Below are 22500 nucleotides of genomic sequence, written 5' to 3'. Positions count from 1 at the left end.
GCAGTGCAGGTGGTTTTAAAGGACCCAGGTGGGAGAGCACTACTCCTGTGGTAGCTGTGCCAAACCCCAAACCCCCTGGAGGGACGCAGCACTGCAGAGTTTAGGGTTGTCTTAGATTTAACACGACTGCTTAAACCCTGTCATTTAATCGCCAAGTCCCTTTCAGGTGATCTAGGTGTGCAGGGAAAACAGGAAATGACACAGGTCTGTGGTCCTTCTGAGCCAGAATATGACACCTTGGCTTTGGGGTAATCCTGCATCAGGCAACTCTGAGGCAAAAACAAATAAGATGAGAATGGATAGACCAAAATAAACTTTGGGGGAGGGTGGGGGGGTGGGGGGGTTGAAATAAACCACAAGGATTAGAAATGTGCAAACATTGTGAATTCATACCAAAGGTGTTTCAGTGATTTTAAAACATTTGATGTTTAGGATGCCCAGAAATATCCCCCAAGACAGTGATGAGAAGGGAAATATTGATATTGATATTTTGAGATCACCATTTAAGACCTTTATCAATGGAAATAAAGTCTTCTTTATTAATTATATTAACTAATGATGTGGACAGCTGATGCACAACTGCATTTCCACGTTCTATGTTCCTTAGTGCATATTTGACATTGTTAAATTTATGTAAACTTGATTGTTCGATTAAAATATTATAGCCTGTAGTTTCACGACTACGAATATCACAAATTTACAACTACCGTAAAAAAGCACAGCATGTAAAGGTCATCAAAAGAATGAAACTTGTGTTGAGAAAACTTTAAATCAATGGAATATTTTAATCATGATTCAAAGAATCTTAATTTCAGATGAACTCAACAACCTGTCTTGACCCAAAATCCAGAATAACAGTGTCAACCAACACTTCAGTCTTAGATAGCTGGTTAGCTAACTGTTAGCTAGTTATATTGCTAGCTAGCTGTGATAGGTTTATCCATAATGTTAAAATAGTTTCAGATAACTGACAGCTTTCATTATGTGCTAGTGTTTTAATTGATTTCAAAGTATGTCTCTGTTGCGTCTGTAAATACTTCAGTGAGGACTGTGATGTAGCTAGTCGTAAAAGAGCTCTATGTTTACAGAAAATCATCTGTAGAGAAGCACATAGCCAGTGTTTTATGCCTCATGACTCAGGATCGGTTAAGAGAGGAATTAAACAACGGCGTGCCCGTGAGCGAGTTCACGGTGCAAGAAAGTCACTTATTCTACTTAACTTCCGTGTTTGTACTGACATGTTCTGGTTTCTCTGTCCTCACAGCCCATCAGGGGACCTGACCATCAGTCATGGAGCTCTGGAGCTGAAGTTTTCAGCCACATGAACAGATGGAGATGATAGTACTGAGAATGGTGATGTAACCATCCGAGTCCCTTTTCGCCTGAAGGACCGGCATGTCTAAAGGTACAGTCCCAGAGAGACCTGCAGCTTTTGGACACTTGTTGACTTGTCTTATGTAAATTGTATGTGGATTAAATGAAACCAGTTGGAACTACTGGCTATATGTCATTCTCAGAATTTGATCTGGGAGCCAAGCTGCAAACACTGTGTGGTCTAGATGAACTACATGTACCTAAGTCTACCTGTGTGTGTGTGTGTGTGTGTGTGTGTGTGTGTGTGTGTGTGTGTGTGTGTGTGTGTGTGTGTGTGTGTGTGTGCGTTCATGTGAGTGTGTGTGCGTGCGTGTGTGCGTGCGTGCGTGTGTGTGTGTGTGTGTGCGTGCGTGTGTGTGTGTGTGTGTGTGTGTGTGTGTGTGCATAAGATTGATTGACTCATGTTTTAAGCATGAGTATCTATGAACATCACAAATAGAAATACTCTTCCACCAAATTGTTCCTTGCGAATGAATCCCTGCTGTAATCTTGTGTGGGTAAAGCCTTCGGTCTGACAGCTCCCAGCGGGCTCGAGGAAACGAATGCACCAGACGGACGCTTTGCAGTCCACATCCCTCAGGAAGGGCCTACTAGTAGAGCTTCATTATACGCACGCAGGCACTGTACTGCGCTTGTGCTGTACACATTCAAATACATTAGTGAACTTCTTCAGTATGCCGGTGGTTGAAGATTAGCCTGGATTCTTTGGTTTGCTCTCTACCGAAGATTACTGCCTGACAGTTGCGAGGACACTCACTGCACGCGTGTCGTTTGTTCGCATAGCCGCCTTTTCCATCAGCACCAGAGAAGGCGGTCTTGCGATAACAATTCAAGAATGATGAACTCTTCGGCCCTGGCTTTCTGTGCTAAATATAAATACAGAGCAAAACACTTGCAGATAGAAATTCCCAAGATGTTTACTAGAATGCTTAAGGCGACACAGGACTGTAGAGAAGCATTTCTGTTCTTCCTGTGGAATGAAACATCTCGTTTCCTTGAATGCAGTAATAAAATCGGTCCTTCCGTGTCTCTTTCTCTGTTCCTCCTCCTCTGCTGTCTGTGTTTTACCTGCTGCCGTTCTGTGGCTCTTTACGGCCCTTCAAATAGACTGGTTTAATGAAACTACATCCCAGAGTTTCACGAACTTAATGGATTTTCTCCTTCTAGTGGCCGGTAGGATTTAGACCAAATTCTGAAGGACCCTCAGCATAATACCAGAATTGCTGACCCAGAGTGGAGAGCAGAAGTAAGGAGTGTGTGGTGGTTGGTGTGGGGGGGAAGTAAGGAGTGTGTGGTGGTTGGTGTGGGGGGGAAGTAAGGAGTGTGTGGTGGGTGGTGTGGGGGGGAAGTAAGGAGTGTGTGGTGGTTGGTGTGGGGGGAAGTGAGGAGTGTGTGGTGGTTGGTGTAGGGGGGAAGTGAGGAGTGTGTGGTGGTTGGTGTGGGGGGAAGTGAGGAGTGTGTGGTGGTTTGGTGTAGGGGGGAAGTGAGGAGTGTGTGGTGGTTGGTGTGGGGGGGAAGTGAGGAGTGTTTGGTGGTTGGTGTAGGGGGGAAGTGAGGAGTGTGTGGTGGTTGGTGTGGGGGGGAAGTGAGGAGTGTGTGGTGGTTGGTGTAGGGGGGAAGTGAGGAGTGTGTGGTGGTTGGTGTAGGGGGAAGTAAGGAGTGTGGTGGTGGTTGGTGTAGGGGGGAAGTGAGGAGTGTGTGGTGGTTGGTGTGGGGGGAAGTGAGGAGTGTGTGGTGGTTGGTGTGGGAGGGAAGTGAGGAGTGTGTGGTGGTTGGTGTAGGGGGGAAGTGAGGAGTGTGTGGTGGTTGGTGTGTGGGGGGGGAAGTGAGGAGTGTGTGGTGGTTGGTGTGGGGGGAAGTGAGGAGTGTGTGGTGGTTGGTGTGGGGGGGAAGTGAGGATGTGTGTGGTGGTTGGTGTGGGGGGAAGTGAGGAGTGTGTGGTGGTTGGTGTGGGGGGAAGTGAGGAGTGTGTGGTGGTTGGTGGGGGGGGAAGTGAGGAGTGTGTGGTGGATGGTGTAGGGGGGAAGTGAGGACGTGTTGTGGTGGTTGGTGTGGGGGGGAAGTGAGGAGTGTGTGGTGGTTGGTGTAGGGGGGAAGTGAGGAGTGTGTGGTGGTTGGTGTAGGGGGAAGTAAGGAGTGTGTGGTGGTTGGTGTAGGGGGGAAGTGAGGAGTGTGTGGTGGTTGGTGTGGGGGGGAAGTGAGGAGTGTGTGGTGGTTGGTGTGGGGGGGGAAGTGAGGAGTGTGTGGTGGTTGGTGTGGGGGGGAAGTGAGGAGTGTGTGGTGGTTGGTGTGGGGGGAAGTGAGGAGTGTGTGGTGGTTGGTGTAGGGGGAAGTAAGGAGTGTGTGGTGGTTGGTGTAGGGGGGAAGTGAGGAGTGTGTGGTGGTTGGTGTGGGGGGGAAGTGAGGAGTGTGTGGTGGTTGGTGTGGGGGGGAAGTGAGGATGGTGTGGTGGTTGGTGTGGGGGGGAAGTGAGGAGTGTGTGGTGGTTGGTGTAGGGGAAGATATGGTAGTCAAAATGGAACATAAACACTCAAATATGTACCAGAAAGAAAAGATGGACAAAGTGCCGTAATAAAAACATAGTGGAGATGACGATCATACCGTACCCTCACACCTGAAACGTGTGTGTATGTGTGTGTGCGTGTGTGTGTGTACCAGAGAGAGAGAGAGACAGAGAGAGAGAGAGAGAGAGAGAGAGAGAGAGAGAGAGAGAGAGAGAGAGAGAATGAGACTGGCTCATAACTACCTAAGTCCTGTTACAACCTGATAAACGCATCTTCAAAAGCATCAGTGCTGCTAGTGGAATAGCCAGTTAATTGATTTTTCTCTACTTTCTCTTTATCCGCTTTTTTTTTTTTTTTTTTTTTTTTTGCTTAAAGAGTTAATTACATTTCCAGGACGGGCAAATCCTATCCAGCACAAATGCTTACCAATCTGTAGACGTATTTCCAGAATTTTAGTGCTGCGATAAGGGAAAGAAAACCGAGAAGAACTATCCTGTCCTACGCAGCTTTTCGGTGTGAGATAAAACTGCATTGTATGTGTGAGCAGTAAGATTAAGAATGGTTTCAAATGCCGGCAGTTGTTGAAGAAGGGCTTAACCTTCGCAGAAGCAGGTGATGATCTAATTCAGGGGCTGGTCACTGCCACGCTGGCCGCCTCCCTCTGTCTCGGGCGGGGTGTCATTCTCACACCCCTTCACACTGTGTCACTCTCGCAGCTATAGGGGTTCAGGAAGAGGGGTGGCCCTCACACATTGCGCACTCTATGCTGCCTAGCGCTTTCGTTCACTCTTCTCTCTCTTCCTCTCTCTCTCACTCTATCTCTTTAGTCCCACCCCAGCTCCCTCCCCTCCCATTATCTCTTTCTTGCCCCCTAAGAGGACCACCCCAGGGTAACAGGCCCAGTCACCGAGAGTCGTGTGGTTTCTAGGAGGGTGTTCCATAAGGCAGTGGGTTGCCTTGCTGGTTTTTATGGTCAGAAGGGCCCCGAGCCAAGACCTCTTCTCCTCTTTTCACAAACACGGCAATCTGTGCACCATATGAGGGCCTGTTAGAAACTCCCTTGCTCCCTTTCTCTCTCTCTCTCCATCTCCCTGTCTGTCTCTCTCTCGCTCCCTCTCTCGTTCTCTACCTTCGATCTCTCTTTCCCTTCCTCTTGTGAGCCCCTTTTCACCCTCACTATTATTCTCCCCCGGTGTGGCGTGAAAGAATGTCACATGGAACTGTGCTAGTGTTGTGGTAGAATTAGTGAACCGAGAGACCCCAGTGATGTTCTGGCCCCTGTGACTCTCTCCCATGTGTTATTTAAAGTTCTGTGCAAGTCCTGAGAGCACCAGCAGCAAACACAGACACACACATACCCCAGCCCGTTTGTTATCACCATGGTAACCCCATGTGCCCAAGACAGTGGGCAAGGATATTTCTAAGTTTTCAAAGGGAGCGAAACAACATCAGAGGGACAGAAAAGGAAGAAGAAAGGAGAGAGAGAAAGGGGAAGAGATGAAAGAGAGAGAAAGAGAGAGAGACAGAGAAAGAGAGCCTAGCTAAAGTGCAAACAGATGGATGTGATGTATCCTTCCGAGGCTGCGGCAGGGAACCACCTGTCTGGCGCTGCTTTTCCGCTGGGAAGGACAGGGGCAGCGCACTTATCAGGTGTGACCTGCTCCAGAGCAGCGGTCAGAAGAGCTCTGAGTAAAGGGGAAAAGGACGTGACCTTGAACGAGTGTAGTGAAAAGGTTAAGAGGTAGGGGGGCAAACCTGCACCACACACACCCTCCCTTCTCTCTCTCTCTCTCTCTGTTTGGCACTGTTGTCTTGATAGATATATGAGAGGATGAAGTATATTTAGATGTCAGTCCATTATCATACATTTTCTATTTATATATTCAGGGTGAAATTTGCAACAAATAAATAAATAAATATACTGTACTGGTACAGACAAAAGAGATGGAGGAAGAATATTACAGAATCAAAAAGGAAAGATATGAGGAGAGAGTTTTAAAGAAAGAAGGAGAGAAACGTAGTGTGAAATGGGGAGAGTGACATCACGAAAAAGAATGAATGCGTGAGATGAAAAAAGATGGAGAGAGCGAGAGATTAAATGACAAAGTGGGAAAGAGAGAGGGACAGAGAGGTAGAGCGAGGTAGAGAGAGGGACAGAGAGAGGTAGAGAGAGGTAGAGTGAGGGACAGAGAGAGGTAGAGAGAGGGACAGAGAGGTAGAGAGAGGGACAGAGAGAGGTAGAGAGAGGTAGAGTGAGGGACAGAGAGAGGTAGAGAGAGGGACAGAGAGGGACAGAGAGAGGTAGAGAGAGGGACAGAGAGAGGTAGAGAGAGGTAGAGTGAGGGAAAGAGAGAGGTAGAGAGAGGGACAGAGAGAGGTAGAGAGAGGTAGAGTGAGGGAAAGAAAGGTAGAGAGAGGTAGAGAGAGGGACAGAGAGAGGTAGAGAGAGGGACAGAGAGAGGTAGAGAGAGGGACAGAGAGAGGTAGAGAGAGGTAGAGTGAGGGAAAGAGAGAGGTAGAGAGAGGTAGAGTGAGGGACAGAGAGGTAGAGAGAGACAACGAGAGGTAGAGAGAGGGACAGAGAGAGGTAGAGAGAGGTAGAGTGAGGGAAAGAGAGAGGTAGAGAGAGATAGAGAGAGGTAGAGTGAGGGACAGAGAGAGGTAGAGAGAGAGACAGAGAGAGGTAGAGAGAGGGACAGAGAGGTAGAGAGAGGGACAGAGAGGGACAGAGAGAGGTAGAGTGAGGTAGAGAGAGGTAGAGAGGCTAAAAGAAAGTGAGATAGGGAGAGCTGGGGACCAAAATGTGAATGACACAGCAAGAAAGTTGGCGTGGGAGGGAAATAATGTTCAGCGTGTTTAGGAGAGAGCATGCCGTGCTGGCAGGCCAGAGCGGAGGAGTGGAAGAATATCCCCCTCTGCCTTTCATCTCCCCCAAATCTCCCTGTCTTTCATGTAGGCTTCATGGTCTTATCCTCTTACAGGAGATCTGGTGTGTGTGTGTGTGTGTGTGTGTGTGTGTGTGTGTGTGTGTGTGTGTGTGTGTGTGTGTGTGTGTGTGTGTGTGTGGGTGTGGGTGTGTGCGTGATGTCATATCCTGTTGACCAAGGGTTCCATAGGAGTTTGGTGGTCATAGCATTCAGTCAAGAAAATATTCTTGCATCTGCTACGCCGAAAGAAAAAAACAAAACTCACATCAAAGTCGTACCCTGTTCCCAAAACAAGCTGTACACAGTCTATTGTGCCTTAGACCATAACCCAACAGCTGGGCTGCTCCGTAGCCGTGGTAATATACAAGATGGGAAATAATGCCATTATCCAGAGAACAGTGTCTGGCATGCGTTCAAGGCCACAGACAATGTTGTTCTGCAGCGCGAAACCCGCACGCCTTCTTGCAGCAGCCCTAACGAAGCGGAGGAGAACAGAGCGGATCCCAGCATGGCAGCCCTCAGCACGCCACAGTCTAGGGTGTGCCCAGCTCCAACACACCTGGCCCTGGTCGAGCATTCGATCGCTGGCCGCTGGGTTGAACCGAGTACGTGAGATCAGGGGGAACCGTAACACCCCCCACCCCACCCCGGCACTGCGGTTGCAATTCCCAGATCTCAGGGTTTGTTGACATTCTAACGTGCCATTACCAGGTCTGTAGGTTTGATGTCGGCTTGGACTCGGTCATCATTCTTAAACGAGGCGCTTGACGTTAACCACGTGTCTTTGCCCATGCCTCAGGAACATAAAGTAACCTCTGATATCACTGTGTTACTGACAAAGTTGCCGAATTTCACGTAGAACTGAAGTAAAAGCTCATGAATACATTCTTAATTACGCTTAAAGGTTCAAATATTTCAATTCAGTGGCGCGTGGTAGCAGGTCTCCTTTAGATTGTCAGTGCCTAGCGTTTGAGTGGTGATAGCTATGACACATTCTGATATCTGATACACACACACACACACACACGGAGAGAGAGAGAGAGAGAGAGAGAGAGAGAGAGAGAGAGAGAGAGAGAGAGAGAGAGAGAGAGAGAGAGACTGACTTTGCTGTAGTCAGGAGGGTGTCCCTAACCTCTAAAGCAGTCATATAATACCCTTTGGTCCGCTGTGTTTCTTGTTTCCCTCTGTAGACAATACTAATCTTCTGTTTGTATTGAACAGTTAAGAAACATTGTTTGCTGTCATCTTCATCATCTCTCACAAACCTATACCCCCAACCGATCATGTTTACTTTAGCCTGACTGAAAATCCTAATGAAACAACCGTCTCTATGGCAACACTAGTCCTGCTTTGTTCAGATGTGGAGCGGATGAGTGTATAAAGTGCTGGAGGGCATTTTAATTCTCTCTCTCTCTCAATCTCTCAGCTGAAAGTGTCCCTGTAGACAGGTTAACCAAGAGCGCAGACAGAAATTCGCTGAGAGTGATAGCAAGGTTTTTACTGTTCCAAAGAACATGAGGAATCTCTCTGGAATATCTGAAGGTGTCTCTTATAAATCTGTCAAGCCATAGTGTCCAGTAGGTCTACCAGTAACAATAGCCGGATTGTAACTTCTTGAAAATTTATTTTTCAAGGATGATTTTGGGGTCCGTAATTTAAGTTCTACTTTTGGGTGAAACATTTGGTAGATATAAATGCAAAGGTTTTATTTTCCACAACAATTTGACGATATCGCTGCTATAATGAGACGCACGAGGTTTGGTGGCAGTGAGCTGGCGGCATTTAAGCGATGTTTAATGAATGAATCCGCCTTTATATTCCTTGTCTTTGCACCTAACGCACGCGTCGCGCGTTATGTTGCGTTCAGCTGTTGCGTGCAGCGTGTACAGACGTGCATGCGCGCGCACGCTAGCAAGCCGCTGCGTGCAACGTCCGCGTCGCTCCTTCCGCCCGCGCGAGCCCGCGTCTCTAAGTGTAACTGCGTTCAGTTCATCACACCTTCCGTTCTCATTGTCAAATGAGTAAAAACAAAAACAAGCCATCCAGAGTGATCTGCTTAATCTTCCCCCTCTTTGTGTGTGTGTGTGTGTGTGTGTGTTTTCTCTCGCCTTTTCCCACTCAGGCCTTGATGTTTTTCCAATAATTGGCAGCCGAGGTCGATTCCCCACCACCACCACCACACACACACACACACACACACACACACACACACACACACACACACACACACACACACACACACTGCACCCCTTCCTGCTCCTTTTAAGAGATGAATCACTGGCTTGCGATCAAAGCTGGAGTCCTGTATGGTTACAGCCGGCACAAAGGGGCGTTAAGGCTGGAATCTCGCCCAAGTCACCCACTACTGCCACGCAGATGGGCAACAAGGCACCAGGGGTCAGCAGCACAGTGGCAGAACTCTCACTTCCTGCACGGAGCGCTTTCCACCCCGTCTTTCTCTGTGTGTGTGTCTATCTGCTCAGTTCAGTTCACTTCAGGCTTTATTTATCCAAAGCAAAGTGGGATTTCAAAGCTTAACCATTTGCAACTGAACATATTTAACAAAGCTTTGATAATAGTAATATTATTTGTAATAATAACATTAATTGTTATAATAATAATCATCATCGTCGTCATCATCATCATCATCTCTGTATTGTCTCCACTATCCCTTCCTGTGCTCTTATCTTTCCTCTCCATCCTTCTTTCTCAGCTCGGGTCATAGTTGTGGAGGAAGCCCTCGCAGACCGACTGCGTTCTGCGGCTCACCAAACTTCCTCGGAGAAACATTTGCATTTCTCTTCAAAGCGACAATGTTTAAGAGCTCAGAAGAGCAGGCCAAATGGACCCCCCTCTTCACACACACACACACACACCTGCCCCACCCTTAATCTCACTCACACACACACACACACACACACACACACACACACACCCCTTTGCTCTTATCCCACACTTTGTGGATGGAAGTTTTGGAAGGAATAAACAGCCAATATGTGCAAATAAAGTTATAAAGAGCGAGCGATCTAGCGGTATGTGATGTCCTGGTGTCAGCCAGAGGGACTTTCCCTGCGCCCGGGCGCCCAGGTGGCGACTGTTTACATTAGCATAGCTGGGCACAGTTTCGGAAAAAAACATTGATAAGATCGCTAGGACGAGAGAGAGAGAGAGAGAGAGAGAGAGAGAGAGAGAGAGAGAGAGAGAGAGAGAGAGAGAGAGAGAGAGAGAATTCAGAGTGATCTTGGCTCTTCCATATTATGCTGATCTTTTGGGAAAAATACCCCAAATTCTGCCAAATCACCCGAGATTCAGTGAAAAGAGCGAGGAAGTTGGACACACGGGGTAACTGCACGTGCGACATTTATATAGGACCCTGCGCTAACACGTGCAGTCACGATCAGCATTTACATGAAACATATGGAGATAAAGGTGTACTTCGGGTAATTGCACTTAGAAAGATTTCATAAGTCAAAAGGGCTGTAAGGCCATAAGACATGCACTGACATACATCTCCAGCAATGACAGCTGTTATTGTAGAAGTCAAGTACTTTAATAAAAATAAAACTACACAGGCTGCTTCCTCGAAGCTTACCAACGCTGAGGTAATAATTAATATTGCGAAGTAGAACGGCAAAATAAAACCCCAAACAGCGCTGAAATCAGAAGAAAAGCGCAAAGAGTATCAGAAAGAACCATATGTCCCAAAACTCCCTACACCCTCCCTCACCCCAAACTCCCTACACCCCACCCCCCACCACGGAGCGCATGATGCCGAGGGTTTATAGTGCGCGATAATTATTCAAACGCGCGCATTACGGAGCCAGAGGAACGTGCTCGTGGCGTGCGCCTTTTATGTGGCCATCCTGCGGGGAGAGCGCGGCCCTTCGTTCGCCCACCATGCCGCGCTCGTTCCCAAACCGTCGTTTCCCCCAAAGTTTGCACACAATAAACCATTTCGCGCCTTGCCCAGAGCGCGCCGTCCGGCCCCCGCGCTCCTCTCTCTCTCTCTTGGCTGCGGTTGAAACGAAAATGTTCATTTTGACTCGGAGGAGCATTTCAAAGGCGCGCTCCGTTTCATCTCGGAGCGCGCGCGGTCACTTTGGCTAAGGCGGAATCGTGCGGAGGATCGAAACAAAAAAAAACGGTTTCATTTCTCTCCTCCCTCGCCCCGTGCCTTTAGTCTTGAGAAGGACAGAGGAGAAAGTGAGGCATTACTCATCCCGCGTGTGTGTAAACGCTCCGTGGGAGCCCATTACTTTACACAAATGTTCTCTATTAAGCAATAGTTCTGACTCATTCCAGTCGCCGGCACACATTTTTGATGAAGAACTTGTAACAATTAGTGCAGAATTCACAAATAAACTAAATGAAGGCAACTGGGGAAAGCTAACATAATCGCTTCCCATACACCAATTCAGTAAAGTCAATACATGAGGTTTTCCAGCTAATATCCTAATAGCACCTTTGAACCCTTGAACCCTTTAGTTACAAACCAGCCTCTTTTCTAAGGCTTATGGAACTCGCACATCAATGTTCCAACATTATTTATTAAATAGGTGCATGTGACTCAAACTGTTTGTAGAGTGACCAATGGCAGAAGGCCACATATAAGGCTCACTGATATTACCTCACCCATTAAAGTGTTGATCTGTAAGGACGCCTTAGGCGTATGGGGCTGGGATGACCCCTCAGGCTGGTGTCCACTGACAGAGTTGTCCGTGACATCTGGGAACGGGTTTCAGAAGTCAACGCAGCAAGGCAGATTGGTTGTGTTCACGGAAGAGTGCGTTGCGTTTCTGATTGGTTGCGCTTACCACATGTTGAAAGAAACATGCTCTGCATTCTCCAAACTTTGCGGAGTCACCACACAGATATGGTCATTCTAAACCTGACCCTGGAAATTAAGACTAGCCCAAAGGCTGATCTGATTTACTGCTGACGTGACATTTCTCAGACTTCTCTTTCTCCAGGCCAAATGTGTGGAACCTGCAGTGCACTCTCGCCGGAAGAAACTCTCAGCGTCGATAGTCAGGGTCACCTGGCACTAGCGGCCTTCATCCGTCCTTGATACGGGAGAGCGGACGAGGACGACGGGACGATGAGGATGGTTAAAGAAGAGGGACGTTCACATGCCAGGTGTGTAATTACTCAAAGATGCAGACGGCAGAGCAGACAGGGCGTCTCAGACGCACAGACCTGGGCAGACCCGACCTTCACGCAGAGTGGAATGAAAACCCCTCAGGTTTTCTTTCCGGACTGTGCCCCCCCACCCCACCTCATTTCAGTTCCCCGAGACACCCGAGTCTGAGGTGAGTTTTTGCAGCTCCCTTTAACTAGTTGAGGCGTGCATGCACCGAGCTGGAATACATCAGTGGGAATGAGTGAAGCATGTGATCTTGGGGGTCAAAGAATCCCCTGCATGTTACACAGTGGAGGCTGTAGAAAGGTACTGTTTAGTCAGCATGAGGCATCAGAAAATCCGAAGCCTCCCTACAGCCAAACAATGCAGCCAAGAACTGCAGACGAACACTACAACCAAACACTGCAGCTAAACACTCCAACTAAACACTCCAACTGAACAGTGGTGGCTCACTGGTAGATGTATTTGACTTGTAATCAGAAGGTTGCCAGTTCAAGTTCAGTTCAGTTCACCACTGCCAAGTTGCCACTGTTAGGCCCCTGAGCAAGACCCTTAACACTCAATTACTCAAATTGTACTCAGTGATAATTGTAAGTCACTTTGGAAAAAATATCAGCTAAATGGTCTAAATGTAAACAGTCCAAGCAAACATTGCAGCTGAACTCTCCAACCAAACAATCCAAACATACACTGCAGCTGAACACTCCAAATGAACACTGCAGGCAAATTCTCCAACTGAACACTCCAAACGAACACTGCAGGCAAACGCTCCTTTGCCCTGACAGCAGGTTCAGTGCTTCTGAGTGTGTCCTCACGTTCATAATGCAACCTGAACGTGTCCTAAGAATGCATGAAGACAACCATTTCAAATGAACCTCGCAGTCCTTTTAGCATCAAGACCTGCTAAATTAGGTTTAACATAAAGTCACATCTTTCCAGGCTTTGAATCATGATTCCATCAATGTCCCCCCATCATAGGCGTCTGACTCATAGCCTTTGTCAGAACCACCTGGTAGACAGTTATGGCAGCAGAAACACCGTCTCTCTCTCCCTCTCTCTCTCTCTCTCTCTCTCTCTCTCTCCCTCTCTCTCTCTCTCTCCCTCTCTCTCTCTCTCTCTCTGTCCCTCTCTCTCTCTCTCTCTCTCTCTGTCCCTCTCTCTCTGTCTGTCCTGCTCTCTTTCTGTCCCTCTCTCTCTCTCTCTCTCCCTCTCTCTCTCTCTCTGTCCCTCTCTCTCTCTCTCTCTCTCTCTCTGTCCCTCTCTCTCTCTCTCTCTCTCTCTCTCTCTCTCTCTCTCTCTCTCTCAGTACATCTCAACACTGTCCGTTGTTTTACAACGCGGAGTCTCTCCCCGACCTCTGCGTTCTACCCAGTGAAGCTTTAACCTTCACGCTGTTCATCTGAGGCTGCTGTGATTTGTCTAAATCTCCCACATCAAAGGCAACATGCAAATTCTACAGACGTTTGGAGCATTTGATGTTTTTTTTTTCCCCCTTTTTGTGTGTCAGGGCACAAGCCCGTGCGCCGATTATCATGACAGCATGCGGCAGACGGTGGGGAGAGGTCCAGTGGTTGAGCGGCTCGTGTCTGACGAGACAAACGCCAAACTCGTTTTGGGTGTTTTTTGCCCAACTAAGGCAGAGCAGCGGTCTGAGCAACATAGGCACTGAACTCTTCGACGCTGAACTCTTTGAGATTGGACCACACCCCACCTCCACCTCCACCCCACCTCCACCCCACCTCCACCCCACCTCCACCGCACTGAGTATTCTACCCTTCAGCTTCACAGGGTCTCTCTAGTTTTCTTTTCCGTATTCATATCACTCCTCTCATTGTAGCAGAACTGCTGTATTTTATACCTCCCCTTTAGCGGTTTTCTGGCTGACTTTACTGAAAACCTGCTGAATTCCTCGTGCATTTCTGATGCCTCTTTTGACCTGTGTGAACGCCAGTCCTGAGTTTAAGGGAATGTTGTTTGTACCAGTCGGTTCTGACCACTACATGCTGATCTAATTGATCTAATAGATTTTCATCTTCAAGGATAGAGTGCAAGAGTGTGTATGTGTGCGTATAAATGTGCGTGTGTTTGTGTGTGCATGTTTGTGTGTGCATGTGTGTGTGTGTGTGTGTGTGTGTGTGTGTGCGCGAGTGTAAATGAACTGTAAAAAGTATTAGTATATCTTGAACTTGCCCAAGGCAGAATGCTTCTTCACTAGATTTGTGTAAACTACGCTTCTCAAACTTCTTATTGCGATGTGACTGTGTGTTACAGAGCCTTATTCTCTGTCTTTCTTTCTGTGCGTGTGTGTGTGTGTGTGAATGTGTGCCCGCACGCGTGTGTGCATGCATGCTTCTGTGTCATCACAAAAGAAACAGGATTTTTTTTTTCACATGCTTATCAGGGTAGTTATTTTTATTTGTCGGTTACTGTGAGGGTTAGCCACATAAAAGGATAACTTTGCCTGTGGGTAGGACTCACTCACACAATTCCTCCTCAGTGCTTCTCATTCCAGAACACTGCCGGAACCCTGATGCTCTTCTTTTGATTGGTCCTTTAATGTTCCGGAATGCAGAATACATTAACCGGGGGTGGGGGGGTTGAGGTGAGGGTGAGCCAAGAGGGGAGGATGATGCATTTCTTTTGAAGGAAAGACACTTTGGTCTTTGGGCCGCGCCTCTGAACGCGGCTAGGAACAGTGCTCGCTGTGCATCACTCGCTTATTCAAACAGGCCTTATGTGCCGACGTATTAAGGCACCTGTTATGGCGGAAAACGGGCCCCGGAGAGACGGGAACGGAGAGTGAAGCGGAGAGGGCTTGGCGGGTGTTTATGAACTGTTTGGCATTAAATAGCTGCCGCAGATTTAGAATCGAGCCGTATTGTACTATAAGTGCGCCAGGAGTGTTGCTCAGACTTGTGGTGTGTGTGTCGGGGGGGGGGGGGGGGGGGGGGGGGGGGGGGGGTGTTCTGTCAAACTTTCCCGGGAGCACGAAGAACATTAAGAGAAAGAGAGAGACAGACAGACAGACAGACAGAGAGAGACAGAAACGGAGAGAAAAGCAGGAAAAAAAAGGAAAATCAGAGGGCGACCGCGTCTTGGTTCCGGATGGCCCAACATGGAGGTGCTGAATGAGTTTTAATTGCCTGAGCTCTGCAGACACCCCTTTCTTCCCACTCATTGCTGTTTGGTGTCAGTCCAAGGATTTCTAAAAGATGTGCAGGCCTCGGTAGAAGAAAGTGTGTGCGCGTGTGTGTACATGCATTCCTGCCTGCATGTATGTGTGTGTGTGTGTGCGCGTATGTGTGTATGTTTCGTGTGATGTTTGAACTATTGTTTGAGAAGAACGTAAAAGTGGACCTCTGAACAGCTCAGCCACCACCACAGATGAAAAAAAAACCACACACACATTTTGGGCTTGACGGACAGCTTAGCAGGCAAAACCACATTTCTCCCTTTTTTTCTGGACGTCAGAAGTAGTGCCAGAGAAAGAAGATGAGAGAGAGATGCTTCTCTCCTCTCCTCTCCTCTCCACTCCTCTCTGGCTTTTGGTCTGTTTTCTCAATGCTAACTTCAAAAGACAAACCTTGCCAGAACGCATTGTTATTCACACTGGAACCTTCACAATAAGACTAACAAGAGAAGGCTGAGGATTCGTTCTGTTTATACCACAAATACAGAAAGCGCAAAAAAAGAGGAAGAAAAAACACAGCAGATTAAATCCTTAACTCCGGATTTAATACGGCATGGACACGCCATCGTCACAGACACGCAAACAGACAGCGGTATTGGAAGGCGGGCGTGTGTTTAGCATGTGGGGAGAGCAAACGTCCCTGTGATGTTGGCGTAGCATGAACATTTTGTGGGGACAATGTGGAGACATTTGGCTAGTCCCAACCGGGAGGCTTTTTTTCCCCCAAAGACTTCAGACTTCATTTACAAAAACTACAGAGACCCAAACGATTCTTTTGGCTACTAAGGTTCATGTTAAGGTCCCCCTGAAGTAAAACTCAGGTCACTGCAAAGCACATTATCGCAGACTTGTGAGTGTGTGGGTGTTCGGAAGAGGTCTCGAGGTGAGAAGTTGTCATTAGCTATGTCCATGTTTGCTCCTTCCCTGCAGTTCACGGTTCTTTTTAGAGTGTCAGCCAGCTTGTGGTTTTGCCCATGTCCGGTGGACAAATCCAATTCCCTACATATTTCCCTATGTTGTTACCTATAATGCACCAATGTACACTGCTTACGGTCAGAGGTACCACAATGCACAGCGGTGTCCCACAGCAGACGTTAGCGCTGTATGTATCAGGATTGTAACAGGCATGATGACAGGTTCAGCACCGCTGTTCCAGGTCGAGCCCAAACGTAACGGCCCAAACGTAATGTAACATGGAATAAGCATTGCAATATTTCATTCAACGGTTTCCACTGATAGAATGGGAACGAGGCTGTAGCTACTGACCTGGGTGTTAAGAGTCACGACAGGGCCCATTTGAAGATGTAAAACGTTGCCAAACTGTTGTGTTTGCTTATTGCTGATGTTTAGATGATATATTTCTCATGCAGGCTAGTTTTGTCCTTTGAATTCTGACTACTGTCTCCATTACAGGTACCCCATAGTATGTTACGTAGGACCATCTATGTGACGATCAGTGAAATGGGTAAATGGGTTGACCACTTTAGACAGAACTACTGACGTCGTTCCCGGTTCTGGAGTCATCGCAGAATGGCTGCGTAGTGCAGGGAGTCTTCACGCATCTCCTAGGTCTCTGCATGCTGTACAGGCATGAGAGGGAGTTGTCTCAGCTGTGCTAGCACCTCGGGCCAGCCTCCAGTCTCCATAGAGCTCGCACATTTCAAGATCTAGAAGGTCAAAGCGATGCTCACGAAACTGTTTCGTGGCAATTTTTGAGTTCTGTGGAAGACTCAATCTAGTCCGGTCCAGTTCTGCCCAGTCTGGTGCTGTCCAGTTCAAACCAGTCCAGTCCAATGTTGTCTGGTTCAGACGTGCCCTCGGGCCAAACCACTGGCATGGAGCATCAATATCTCTGTTCTTACGTACGGATTTCTTAGTTCTCGATTTCATAATAGCACAACTCTTGCCGCACGAGAATGGAGCGGCGGAGGTTGTTTTTGTGAACGCGCGGCCAAAAGGCTGTATGTCGTTACCATTGGTGGTCCCTCGTGCCTTGTACATAACAGTGGAAAATAGGTCAGTATTAACACACGGCAACTTCCACACACACCACAGGACTAACCACTGCCTCGACTGCCTGTGTGTCTGTACCGCGCTCGTTGACCTTTGGATGGACGCGGCGCCACCCCGTTGACCCGCGGGATGGTGTGAGGAGCGGACTGACGTCAGCGCTGAGAATGATCCCTTTTACCACGCGCTGTCTGACATGAGGAGGACAGAACACCTTTGACACCGGCGACGTCAGGGAGCTGAACAACGGCCAGCTTTGCTTTCTCTCCCCGCCGGTTGCGTTTCGCCACTCTGCCCAATGACACACGGCTTCCTGACGTCAGAAAACATGACTCGCAGTGTAGGGCGGAGAGCGCCAATTTCACAGAGTTGCGTGCGGCTCAAGTGAGGGGCTTGTGGGTAAGGAAGCTACAAACAAATGTCCAGTGTGACAGGAACTGTTGAGAAAGCGTCTGACCTCGCTGTGAGGAGCACGTCAGACCTCACTGGGAGGAGCACAGTGCTGATGTACAGTGGCTAACGGGTCGCCAGGGTAATATTAATTAGCTCATGATTTTGGTGTTTTATGGTTTAAAGGTGATCCCAAAAAGCAAATGTAACTTGATGGTTGCTGTTGGTTGCTGCCTATAAGATGCCTGTTGGGGCCTGAACATTAGTGTTTCCATAGTTTGACATGTTTGTTTAATTCATTAATTTCCCAGTGGAACTGGTAACCTGTGGTAAAAATTCTTCTTTGCAAAAGTTCTTCTCAAATTATTCTCCTGTGACTCAAACACGACTTTGCCTTTTTTTCCCAAAATATGGATATCATTCCCTAGTCTGACAGTCAGACTGAAGAGTGTGGAGAGCGTGGAGAGCATGTCCGTTCAAACACAGGAAAAGCAGAGCAGGGTGTGCTTACAGCGGGGCTTCAGGACCATCAGCTTAACCTCCCCCGAGGGCAGAGCAGGACAATCGGACACCTCCCTAAACTCGATCTGTGCCTTTCTCCGTTACTGGCGTGCAGACAGAGGCACCTGTGTCATACCTTTCCCACATTCCTCGGGGTGCAGGCAGGGTTGTTACCGCTGACGACGTGAATGCCCTCCCAAGAGGTCTGCTCCACAACAGCAGGGGATTCATGGTGGGAGAAGTTGTGCGGGCTCGCTTCCTGCTGCCGAGGGATTCGGACAGGCTTTTGCTGTCGCTCCTGCTATCCCAGAGACACCCTCTCGAGGAGCGACATGAATCCCTTCGGCCTTTTTAACTTCGGTCGTGTGTTTGGCATGTCCCGCTCTTGTCCGCCAGGATGAGGATGCTGGAGTGAAACCTTTAAATGAATGTTCCCCGGCACTGGCTGGATGGTTTTATTTTTCTGAGGTTTATTTTTTGGGGGGGTGGGGGAGTTGTTGTCGTTTTTGTCATTGGTGGTGGTGGTAACGTTGGTGGTTGCAGCTCTGTCGCAGTAACGCAACACTCACCACAAAACCTCTTACCAAACTTGGGAGTAATCTTGGGGCAATTCCGGAGCTGGACTGCTTTATCCGGAATGAACACTCCAGCTGTAGCTCCTAACCTGGCCTAGGCGCAAATGTGCAAGTAGCACGAGACGCTGCATGTTGTGGGTACAAGACTCTTCAGAGGACTGCGAAGAAACCTCTCTGAGAGTCAAAGACCCCCAAAACTCCTTCACTTCAAAGAAACTAAAAATTCTTTAGTCTTCCCTGAGGGAAGGAAGAGAGTTGAACCGGATCCATGGCATACAAAAGATCTGACTTCTAACATGCTTACTTTAATGCGATTACAGGCAGGCAGTGAGGATCCAACCTTTTTCTTCTGCAAAAAGAGAGTAATTAATAGATATAGATAATCTTCTCCTCCCTTGGGCCATCTTTAAAGAGGAAGACTTGTTTTTGTTTTCATAATGAAGTCGGTTTATGTGTCTTATTTTCTGTGAAAAGATCCCAAGTCTAAGCCTAAGAAATTAGCGGGGGGGGGGCGCAAAACTTCTGGTAATTAGAAGTATTACTTCTCGGAGCTAAAAGCACTTCTAAAAGAAAGGACAAAAAAAACAACATTGTTTTGGAGTGGGTGGGTTTTTTGGGGGTTTTTTTTTTTTTGGTTTGCAGTCTGAGGTTCCCAGACACTTATCCGGTCTGGAAGTTGAAGTGCTCTTCATGAGCAGCTAAAATGTGGCCTCCACAGCCACATCTGGTTGTGTTAACGGGGATTTCTGAGTCTGAAAGAGGGAGAGGTCGAAAGAACGACACAGAATTTCCTAGAGCGTGAGCAGAGAGGCCCATCTGTGGTGGATTTCTTTACATAAGTTGAATTCAAGCACCTCGATGTGCCCAAAGCACAGCTGATAAAGAGGGTGGGTTAGGGGGATGAGAACAAGAGACAGGGAGCAGTTTAATGGGTTAATGGGAAAAGCACCATTCCAAGTACCAACTCCATGACCCAGCTTTCCAAGGCCTTTAAAAAATGGGCCTTGGTTTGAAAAGGCGATTCATAAAATTCATGAGCTAGAACACAAGTGACAAGCAGCACAAACACACACGCGCGCACACTTTGAGAGAGTTCTCTCACGCCATACGATCGCTTCTGATCTGCTCCATCATCAGACTCGGCAGAGTCCACTTCCGTTCTGTCTGCACTAAGACGTGGCCCAATTTGTATCCCCCGCTTGCATTTAAAGAAAGTGACACCACGCAACTCTCCAATGCCACTCTCTCACTCCGGCACACGCCGTTTAAGACGACCCAGATCGACTGAACCTTCACAAGGACCCCTTCCGCTCACGTCTCCCGGAGTGAGCACCACCTCGGAAGTGTATTACTAACACGCCTCAGCCCACCGATGGCGTGCCAAACTGCATTTACTTTTCTCTGTCTCTCTCTCTCTTTCTTTCAACTGGCAGCTGTCAAGAACGTCAACGCGCAACACAGGACGATCGAAGGAACCTGTGTGGCGGTCACGCGTGCTTTTCTGTCACGCGAAGAGGCAACCTCTGTAGAAAATAGAGAATTTCTGCCTCATCAGGAAGGAAAAGTAGTTCGATATGGGGGGGAGGCAGCCCGGTTTGCGTTTTGAAGACAGGAAGAGTAGAGGACAGGAGAATGAGAAACTTGCGAAGAGAAGGAAAGCGAGCGTCATTTGATCTGTGCCGTCCGTCAAACGCAACGCGGGCGTTTCCCCACTTCATCTGATGCTTCAGAGCCCTCAAAGTGTGCTATAGTCTCTTTGTTATTGCCGAGCGCATCGATTAAAGGCCGCGTATCATTAAATCATTCATGAGCCTCCACAAAGAGCCGAGAGAAACTTTGGATTGGGGAGCGTTTCTTGTCAGGTGGCCTCCCGCGTCCTGCTGGAGCCAGTGTGCCTCGCAGGGGGCAGGGAGCCAAAATGATGCCGCTGTTTTGCGGTTCTTCCGGAAATGAGACCGGAGTTGAAGGTTTCTTTTAATAACTGTTTCATGGTGAGATTAGCTGTGATTCTTACTCTTCGTTTTGAATCCCTGGTATGGTAGAAAGTAAGCCCACAAAGCCATCATTGTAGTTCACACACGCGCACACACACACACACACACACACACACACAGAAAGAGAGAGAGAGAGAGAGAGAGAGAGAGAGAGAGAGAGAGAGAGAGAGAGAGAGAGAGAGAGAGAGAAAGAGTCAGATTGTTAGTGTTTGTCTCAGCGCTTTGATAAACCTTTTTTTCTCATTATCCATGTTTTTCCAAACCTTTAGGAGCTTTTCTCATCTACCTGACCGAGAACTCGAGGTGTGAATGCTTTGTTCCAGAAAACTCTCCAAGAAGCTTCCAAGAAGTTTTTTTTTTACAGTCTCCCTTTTTTTTTTTTTTTTTTTTTTTTTTTTTTTTTTTTTTTACAACAGGTGAGATGAATATGAGCAGGACAAAGAATGCTGGTTTAGAGGAGCCTTCCAGTGGGGCTTCTAATCCCAGACATTCAGACGTTCCTTTCGCTGCCACTCACGAGAGTCAAATACAAGCCGCTGTGGCTTTTAACTTGTTCCGGCATTTGAAAATATCGTCTTGCGTGGGGCTTTTTTTTTTTACTTTCCCTCCGTAAAAGTTACATCTTCACTCTTGTCTTCTTCTCGCTTCTCTTTGCGTGTGGGAGACGGCAGGAGCCAAAGCTCTGATCCGCTTTACCAAACCTTCTCTCCCTTTCTCCCTCTATCCCGCACACACACACAAACACATCTACGCACACAAAAACACACTCGTGGTTAGTGTGTCCCCTTGTTTCAGTGACAACGCTTTGAAGTGCATTTATAGGCCGAATAAAACTTAATTCGAGTTGTGTACTCGAAGGTACCTGCCTAGCTTTTGATTTAAACATAAAAAAAGGGATCTTTTTTTTCTTTCTTCAGTGCATATTTATGCATATTTAACGTTCTCATAAATACAGGTATATTGTCTTTTTGTTACCTCAAATTCCATCTTTTGTTAATTCATCCTTATTCTATGCATCTTTTGTCTTCTTAAAAGTGGGTTCCCCTCTAGAATTAACACCCTGTTTAAAAACATCCCCTTTAAATTCTCTTTTAAACGGTGCTTTAGCCTGATGATGTCATCACAGACGGCTCATCTGAAGGTAAAGAAGGGGTGTTACATCACTGCGGTCACCCACCCCGCCCCTCACCACACACGCTTTGGAATCAGACCAGCGGACTGCTCTCACAGGTGCCGATCGCGTTTCACTTGAGACTCACTCCGAGACTCCACAGGAAGGCTGTGGGAATGAAAAGAAGGGAATGTTTGGGGAGAATCCAGGAGCCGCAGAGTCGGCTCGGTTTTTTAGACGCGACGGGGGGGGGGCAAACTAGGAGGGTGTCAGGTACAACCATAAGCCCAAAACACTGCCGGCATAGTCAGAAATCTTATGTGACCATTCACAAAAACATACGACACCTCTGGAATGAATAGGGGGAGGCTTTGGAACAGAGGAGCCTGGTACAATGCCATTTCCTCTCCCGCAGGCTGAGGGCTGCCCTGAAAGTGAGCAGAATAAACCTTGTCTCTGGAATGTCTTTGAGAGACTGTATCCTAGTTCTTTTTTCAAGGTGAGCGACCAGCAAGTTCTGGCAAACACCACCTTTCCCACCTCCCAAGAGAACAGAGATGAAACTCTTTCTCTCTTTCTCTCTCTCATGAATGAATGAATGAATGAAGGAAGGAAGGAAGGAATTCATTCTGCCTTTAAAAAAAAAAGTTGTTATCTTTTTCAAACATGAAATGAAGCCAACTTAAAAATGCAGTGTTGATGTGTGTTTTAAATTCAAGAGTTTACATCAGCACAGCTGCCTGACAAAGTGGCTTCAGAATTCCTCCTTGCTGTTGTTTTTTTT

At 47.7% G+C, this 22500-nt stretch overlaps 1 protein-coding gene and 1 long non-coding RNA gene across 8 annotated transcripts in view; both read left to right on the top strand.

Moving 5' to 3' along the window:
- The window catches only part of LOC113583280, a 22221-nt gene extending 13234 nt beyond the window's left edge, over positions 1–8987 (top strand). For all 4 annotated transcript variants that reach the window (XR_003411259.2, XR_003411258.2, XR_003411261.2 and 1 more), the window contains exons 4-5: positions 1265–1405; positions 8928–8987. This is a non-coding gene — a long non-coding RNA (uncharacterized LOC113583280). The remainder of the gene's footprint in view (positions 1–1264; positions 1406–8927) is intronic.
- An 18-nt stretch (positions 8988–9005) lies between these two features.
- Positions 9006–22500, top strand: part of LOC113583264 (axin-2) — a 38675-nt gene continuing 25180 nt past the window's right edge. Inside the window, exons 1-3 of one of the 4 annotated variants that reach the window (XM_035528770.1) lie at positions 9006–9268; positions 9519–11941; positions 22132–22215. The gene's annotated coding sequence lies outside the window, so the exon portion shown is untranslated. The remainder of the gene's footprint in view (positions 9269–9518; positions 11942–22131; positions 22216–22500) is intronic. The other 3 variants (XM_035528772.1, XM_035528771.1, XM_035528766.1) reach the window with 3 other exon arrangements.

Source organism: Electrophorus electricus, chromosome 1, assembly GCF_013358815.1.
Source record: "Electrophorus electricus isolate fEleEle1 chromosome 1, fEleEle1.pri, whole genome shotgun sequence".
Lineage (NCBI taxonomy): Eukaryota > Metazoa > Chordata > Actinopteri > Gymnotiformes > Gymnotidae > Electrophorus > Electrophorus electricus.
The sequence above is the reverse complement of the archived record's forward strand: the minus strand, read 5'-3'. Positions and strand labels throughout refer to the sequence as shown.